Source organism: Equus quagga, chromosome 10 (genome assembly GCF_021613505.1).
Source record: "Equus quagga isolate Etosha38 chromosome 10, UCLA_HA_Equagga_1.0, whole genome shotgun sequence".
NCBI lineage: Eukaryota > Metazoa > Chordata > Mammalia > Perissodactyla > Equidae > Equus > Equus quagga.
The window spans coordinates 18,616,888-18,623,621 of NC_060276.1; the positions used below are offsets into that span (position 1 = coordinate 18,616,888).

Below are 6,734 nucleotides of genomic sequence, written 5' to 3' on the forward strand. Positions count from 1 at the left end.
AATATAGGGAAGAAGCAAAGCCAAGCAAAGCTACTGACATTTTCTCATGTTCAGGAAGAGAAGAAGGTTGCCATGTGTTTCAGAGATTACAGACAGATAGGTTAAGGTGACGTTAAGTCAGTTATGAGAGCCCTTTATGGAGCTGTAATGCAGGAAAGAATGCAGGCTAATTTGGGTATACACAAAAACAAGCAGAAAATGAAAGAGTGACTCAGCAACAGACTTCACAGCTCAAGTGTAAGTGAACATCATGAACAAAATGCTGTTGAGAGAACCTGAATCTGCTGCCCTTATGGATGCAGCATAATGGAAAATCTACTAGCTTTGGGGTCAGAATTGGGTTTTAGTTCCACTTCTACCACTTACTAGCTATGCAACATTGGGCAAATCTTTTCAGCTTCCAGATCCTTGAGTTTCTCATCTATAAAGTGACTTAACATTGTTGTGAGGCTCAAAAGAGACAATATTTGTCAAAATATCTTAAACAAAGTTTAGATATTATTCTTCTAGGACTTGTTTGCATGCGGTGAGCAAACATTTATTTGTGGGTTTCTTTCTTTTTTCTCCTCAGCTTTATTAAGATATAATTGACATATAACCTTGTGTAAGTTTAAGGTGTACAGTATGGTGATTTATATATATATGGTGTATGGGATAAGAAAGAAATGGCCAATATGATAAAAAACGAAGAGGGTTAATGATATTTGAGCAAAGAAAAACTTAGAAACTGGAAGTCACTGACTTTACTGAACAATGCTTTTAGGAATCTTATTAAGGCTCATGGTGGCACTATTTATGATGCATGAGAAGCAACAGTATGTCTAAAGGAGTGACAGATGATCGGTGAACTTCAGAGATCATGCAAGAAGCCAGAGGATATTTGTTATCTTTAAATAAACGTTTTATTTGAACAAAATACAATATTATATGCCATACAAAGCTATTCTGGGTCAGAGAAGGGGCTATAATATATGAATAAAACACAATTACGTGACTTTGGAACTTACTCTTTCTGTATCTTTCTGTATTCATTGAATGTTAGGAAAGAAATGAATGACGTTGAGGATGAGATCACCCGACCCCTAAAGCCCCTTTTTATATCTGTACTAAAGACCCTGCTTCTGAGAAAATACATTTTGAATGTGAATGAAATTGCGTGTAAACATAAAAAACGAAGGGGCACTGTAATGATCTAAGTTTCTTCCAAATCCCTATTGCTACACCCTTGGCTCAAGTCTGCATCAAGTCTCAGATTACTGTTAACAGCCTCCTAATTGGCCCTGTGTTCAATCTTATGCCTCTTCAGTTTTACACATTTGTTATGAAAATGAGCTTTTAAAATTTAAAACACAATTCTGAACATGTTACTCATCTGCTCAAAAGTATTCAATGGTTACCTACCACCTACAGCAGGGCTCAGCAAAATTTTTCCTGCAAAGGGCCAGATAGTAAATATTTCAGGCTTGCCAGCCACACAGTTTTTATTGAATAGTCTTCTTTTTCTTTTTTACATCTCTTAAAAATTGAAAAACCGTTCTTAGCTCATGGTCTGTACAAGCCAAGGGCTAGATTTGGCCCTTCAGGCTGTGGTTTGTTGACCTATACAATAAATAAAGTGCAAGTTCCTTAATATGGCATAGGAGTGCCCCCATAATCTGGCCTACTGCTTTCTTCTCAAGTTTTATATATTGCCAAAACACTTCCCACACCCTCTGCTGTGGGAATTGAATTGTTGCCAGTATCTGGAAGTACACCAAGCTGGGTTTTGTGCCTCTGTACTTGTTCACATGGCATCCACGAAAATTGTCCTCCCTCATCCAACTGGCAAGCTACTCCTCTCTTAAGACTCTACTAAAAGTGTCATCTCTTCTATTAAGTATTTCCTGACTGCCCAGTTAGAACTGGTCTCTGTAACTTGTACAAATATGGATCACAGTATCTGTAGCACTTCACTGTGCTTATTTACTCCCCAACTCCAATGTGAGTCTCTCAAAGGCAGAAAATGATTTACTTGGATTTGTATCCCTAACATACAGTAGCCACTTAGTAAGTGTTTGTGGAATGAATGGCCCCAGGCATTGTGTTAGTGTCATCCAACACCAGTAATAAAATAAAAGAAATTAAGAGAGAATCAGCAGTCCTCTGAATTGTGTGTGACCCATACACAGAAGCAAGTTATTACTTTTGTAGTCTCTAGAGAAGCTTCCCGAGTCCCACTCTCACATCTTGCAGAGGTTTCTTCATACACCCATCAGGGCATGAGGGTGGTTGCACAGATCCTCACGGCAGATTTTTTTTTTGAGCAGTAATGCCATCTAACAGTGCCTGGGTTTTTAGAATCCAAATGAGTACTCGAAATCTATCTTCCAATAAACATACTTTAAAAAATGCTCCTAGGGCCTTTAGTATTATTAGTGATAGAATGATGACCTAAATACATGTTGGTGAGGTGCCCTTGGAATATAGCTACTGTCTTAGTGGGGAAAACGTGCTCTGAGTTCCAAGCTGATGACTTATGAGTTAACTTTTGGACATAACTCATTCCTAAGTTTGGGCCTGTCTCTACTTAAAATATATCAAGCATAGGTCAGAGGAACTGGAATAGGAGTCAACCAGATTAAGAGTAAAGCCATAAAAGTGAGAGCCAAAGGGAAATATGATATTTCTGTGTTTCTAAAATTAGAGAATGGGCTGGTGAGGCTCCTCATTGTACACTCTGGAGAGGAGGATGCATAAAGAAAGTCGACTTCAGAAAACAAAGGAGTATTTGAAAGGTTTCAGAAAATAATAGTAATATCCAGCATCTATTGGGTGCTTACCATGTGCCAGGAACAGCTGTAAGAACTTTAGATTATCAATTTAATCTTTCCAACAGCACAAGAAGGAGAGTACTATTATTATCTTTATTTTATGGGTGAGGAAGTTGATGCACAGAGCAGTTAAGTAACTTGCAAAAGATATCATAGCTAATAAATAGTGGAGCTTGAATGTAAACCCAAGCTTTCTGACTCTATTGCCCACAATCCAAATAGCTTTGATTGTACACATGGAACCACCAACAAAGTGCAGTGTGGAACTGATGGGGAATTTTACCTGGCCCTCTTACGACCTAGGAAAACGGATTCAGAAGGAAATCTGTAATGGAGAAGGGTCAAGCTTGGTTGATGGAGAATTGTCAATCCAATTTCCAATGATTTTGCTTCTCAATCTTTGGGCAGAAAATCACAACAATCAGGGAGTAAGAAGCTTCACACACCTTTTTCCCATGGTAGTGGTAAAAGATTTATGGGGAATAAATCATTTCTGTATAATTCTGTATATATATATCTCCCAGAAATGATCAACCTTTAGAAAGTGAGGAAAAATGCCAAGGATAGAGAATATTGTGACCAGATAGCCATCCACAGAAGAGAAGGCTATGGGAAGAAAGGAAATCTTAGAAGCAAGACATACCTACATTTTGAATGTGCTATGACAGAAGAATTCTGGAGTCAGTCAAAGTTAAGATGAGAAAAAGAATCAACAAGTTACAATAATACAAAGTGTACAATAAATGTTGGCTGCCAACAATAGATGCCAACAATATGGCATCTTATTAAATGGGGAAGAAGGAGAAAAATAATCACAATCTTGGCCATGAAGATTCTTGGGTAGAGCAGAAATGCTAAAGCTTATGAATGTGTATGAGAAGTGGAAGCAGAAATGGCTGCAGGACCACTAAAGCACATCATGGAAGAGAAGGCAGAGAAATAGGAGAAGGCAAAAGCATAACAATTTCAGTTTAGATATTTTTATAAAGAATTGATATGATGGAAATTTAATCTTCGCAGAAACAATATTGGTTGAGAAAAGATTTATTAATATGTATAATATGTAAAATACTTTAAAGTAAGAAATTTTAAGTATAAACTAGAATAATTTATTTAAAAACACTTTTTAAAAGATAAAGTACTTTACATACAAAAGATACCTCTTGTCATGAGATGTTGTCGCCTAAATGTGGGAATTGAGGGGTCATTTGTTCATTAGATTCAAACTGGGACAGACACCCATAAAATGTGATATGAGGAGCAAATGCTATACTAAAGTTTTGTAACCATTGTCCTATACATGAATTTTATTCACCTTGCGTGGCAAGTACAAAGATGTTTGGTCACAAAAACTTGTGATTTATACCCCTCAAAAGAACTTCTCCCTGATGGGCTACTATGGCTGCAGCATTCACCTTTACATACCTACTACTGTCCTCTCTATGAACTATTTTGGGCACACTCATGGCTTTAGGTCTTAGCATGGCTTGATAAAATGTTAACATTCATTGTAAACTTGTTAATGAGTGACTAGTGGTGACCATGGAGAGAATGCTCACTAAGATTTTTGTTGTTGTTGTTTGTTTTAAAAATGTAAATTTAAATATTATGGACCAAGTTTTCATTGTTTTTCCTGCGCATTGGAGAGGTTTAAAGAGAGCCATTAGGATTTCTCATTTCTTTTGGCTAACTTCCTAAGTGCACTTTTTACATCCTTATTTCTGAAGGTGTAAAGGAGGGGATTTAACATGGGAGTAATTGCTCCATAAAATATTGAGAAGACTTTGTCCTCTTCCTGAGATTCCTTTGACTGAGGTTTCAGGTACATGAAGATGGCTGTCCCATAAAATATGGTGACCGCAGTTAAATGGGATCTACAGGTGGGGAAAGCTTTGAGTCTGGCCTCCACAGAAGAGATCCTCAGCATGGCAACCACAATGCAGAAGTAGGAACTGTGGATGAAAGTGAAGGACAGGGGCAGTGTGAACACACTGATAACAAGATTCAGAATCAGACTGACAGGGTGTCTGATCAGACGAACTTCAGCAGGGCCTGGATATCACAGGTAAAATGGTTGATGACATTGTGTCCACAATAATGAGCAGGAATTACAGTGATTGGTGTGACTGCTAGTGAGAAGGCACTGACCCAGGTTCCCAAGGCCAACTGTATGCAAATCCGATTGTTCATAATGATGGTGTAACGCAGGGGATTAGAGATTACAGCAAACCTGTCATAAGCCATGACGGCAACGAGGAGACACTCTGTCATCCCCAGAAAGAGGGATGTGATCATCTGGGCATAACAGCTGGTATGAAATGGTGGGGAAGTCCCTGAAGCATTGATCCAAGATATATGGCTCCCATCTGGTGGAGTAACAGATATCAAGGAAGGATAAATTACTGAGAAAAAAATAATGGCAGTATGAAGTGGAGAATCCCATCTTACTGCAACAACAAAAAGGCTGTTCCCAAACATTGTGAGCAGGTAGAAAATCAGCAGTCCCAAGAACAAGGCAGCCTGGATTTGAAGCTTTTGGAAAAATCTAGTAAGGATGAATTCAGTCACCTCAGAGGCATCGTCTCCCTTTAGACTGCCCATTTAGTCATCTCAAGTAGTAGGAAAGAAGACAAAACATAATGTCACCTGCATGAGGAAATAAGAGGAATAGCATCTCAGTAGCCTGTTAGAGTTCATTTTCTGGAGCTCTGATTAATTATTGTGCGTCATTTGTTTTACTGGGTTAGGCTCAGCTGTTCAAGTAACCAATAATGGAAATATAGATTCGTTTTGCTTTTCCATCTTGTAGAACCTTATATGATCAGGAAAGGCCTATTAAGTTGTTCGAACTGTTAGAGCTCCATTAGAGGTACTTATATCTGATCAAGTAAGACAATCATTAGCAGTAGGTTAAACGGAATTATTACACTCATAAAGGAGCATAGCTAGATGATTGACTTTATTCTTGAACAAAAAAGAGGCGAATATGCTACATCTCCCCACCGAAAACGCACATTTATAGCCAGCTTTATTTAAGTTGTTTACTAATTAATAAGTAATAATTTTTAAGTTTAAGCTCAAAGATCCAGTTGTGAATACTTAAAGTACTTCTTTGGTTTTGAACCTATTTTTTTGTTCTTTTATCTCATATTAAAACCACTTATGGATGGTAAATTACAAAGTGTATATGTAACTAAAACAATCAGTCAATTCAATGGAAAACCAACTCTAGCCAAAATGACATGAAATAAACCCAGCAACTGGTGGATTTACTGAAATCTCACTCTTTGTTGAATTGTTTTGACATATATCTTCAATTGACAGAAGCTTACTATGTTCAGATCCTGCCATTTCCATATAGCTCCAAGTAAGAGCTTATAGGGTGTTGGGAAAATCTTATTAGATAAAAGGATTTCATGAAGACAACAGTTACCAGAAATTGTGAAGAGTGACAAGGCAAATTTTAGAATACATGTTTCCTGAAATTTAAAAAAAAAAAAAAGAAAAAGACAGCCCTATCAGTTTTGTGTGATTTTGGTAGCGAGTGTAACAGACGACTCGTTGAAATCTCTTTTGGCTTTAAGATTTTCCTATTTAGGCACAGAATCAAATCTTTCCATAATGTATAGCTTTATTAGTGCTGTATATAACTGGGTAATTCTTCATACCCAAAAGTTTAAGCTCATACCCGAAAAGCAGAATGATGAAATACAGAAAGAAAGCAAGGGAAATGCTTTCTGGTTCAGCCACCAATAAGCTGCACAATCTTAAGAAAGTCAGTTTCCTCCTATGTGTAATGGGAATATTGCCTCTTGTAGGATTGTTCCAAGAATTAGATGAGATTATTTCTATAAATAACCTAGCACAGTACCCGGCACAATTATAACCGTCCAAGACACGTTAGCTCCCTTCCCGTTTTTACAC

At 37.5% G+C, this 6,734-nt stretch overlaps 1 pseudogene; it reads right to left on the reverse strand.

The window, feature by feature from the left end:
* Positions 1-4,473: 4,473 nt before the first annotated feature.
* On the reverse strand, positions 4,474-5,253 carry LOC124245924 (olfactory receptor 13H1-like; annotated as a pseudogene).
* Positions 5,254-6,734: the final 1,481 nt, after the last annotated feature.